Raw genomic sequence first — 1,710 nt, 5'->3', positions numbered from 1 at the left:
GCTAAGGACACTTTGTGGGGGGTAAAGGTGTGGGAAAATTATCCTCGATGCTCCCCATCCAGCCACCATTTGCACCTACAAGAAATGGATAAAAATAGATCCTCAGTGCAAAGAACTCCTATGATATTGTGAGAAGACCATAAAACTTTGACTACGGACAGACCTGGCTTCTAACTCTAACTTCCTTTTTGGAAGCAGCTTTGGGCTCTGCTCAACCTCTGTGAACTGATCTGTAAAATAGGTTAGTTAATTCCCGCACAGATGTGGGGGGTTTGATCAGATCATGGCTGCTGTGGTAAACAGAGAGAGGCTGCCAGACCCCGCTTTATAGAAGGGCTTGCTGCCTGGCATGGGGGTGCGATCAGCAGAGAGTCTCTAGCTGTCAGCTCTTTCAGGTCTGCAGAGTCACCTAGCCTGAGGTCACACCCTTCCCAGAGAAGCCTGCATCCAGTGACTGAGAGAGGGGTTTAAAGGTTGGCCAGGCTATGGCAATGCTACCCTGAACACGCCCAATCCTGTCTGATCTCAGAAGCTAAGCAGGGTCCGGCCTTGGATGGGAGACCACCTAGGAAGACCAGGTGCTATAGGCATTAAAAAAATAAATAAATAAATGTTGGCCAGGCAATGCTCGTTCCAGAGCTCCCTGGGGGGTCACCCAAGGCTTTGGAGAGCTGGCATCAGTTGACTTCTCTCTCCTGTCCAATTCTGCTTTCTCTCTTATCAATATCTTGCACTCCAAACTCTACTTATGGAGATCTCAACCTGTGATAGATATTAAATGCTTAACACAGCCCTTGGCACTTAGTAGACAGTTGAAAAAGGTTTGCTAAGTGAAAATTGGCTCCTTGCTCGGGAGAACGAGAAAAGGGAAACGGGAGGGGCGGGCAAGGGAGGCTGGTGTGGGGACTGCCAGGCGTTAAGCATCTGTTGTCATAGAAGGAGCCTACAGGCTGGCAGAGGCGGCTCCTTCCTCAGAGGCAAGAGGAGAGTCTCTCCAGGGGCACCCTCCCTGCCCCATGCATTTACAGCCCCCTGCTTGCCAAGCAACTGGATCAATTATGAATGAGGCCTCACTCATCATAGCAGGCAAGAAGACAGGCCATTCAGGCTTTCCTCCAGGCTGGTCCTGGCCCCAGGTGGCCTGTCTGGGGTCCTGAGGCCCCCTGGAGAGATGGCAAAGAATGCTCAAGTCCTAAAACAAAACCTCCTCCCCTATTTGTAGAATCTTAGAATTCTAGAATCTTGGAAAGGGAGAACCGGCATTCCAGGGCCATCATCACCAAACTGCCAACAACTTTAGACTCTTAGAACAAGGGACACTGTGGTTTAAAGGATCCTGGTATTTTTAGGCTCGAAGGGGCAAGCTAGGCTCTTCATCTGAGCGTTTCTCTCTCCCTGAACTCTGAGTGCAGACCCTGTGTGGCTTGGAGGCACTGACCACCTTCCTCTAGGCAAGGTGGACTAACCCTCAGGCTGCCAGGTGCTGGGTGAGGAGTCAAGGATGCACAGGAGGGAGAAGCGCACGAGCGCGGGTGTCACAGCTGGCAAGGGCAGTGTGTAGGGAGGGGATGAAGAGCACTAGTCATATGGGAGGCACTGTCTTTACAAAAGTGAAGGCTTCAAATGAAACGACACGAGTAGAGCGACTGACAGGCAAATTGCAGGTAACGAACATTACTTATTTTCCCTTTCTCCTCTGCTTACAAGTCC

Source organism: Pteropus vampyrus, unplaced genomic scaffold (genome assembly GCF_000151845.1).
Source record: "Pteropus vampyrus isolate Shadow unplaced genomic scaffold, Pvam_2.0 Scaffold125, whole genome shotgun sequence".
Classification (NCBI taxonomy): domain Eukaryota; kingdom Metazoa; phylum Chordata; class Mammalia; order Chiroptera; family Pteropodidae; genus Pteropus; species Pteropus vampyrus.
This window is presented reverse-complemented; position numbering follows the sequence as displayed.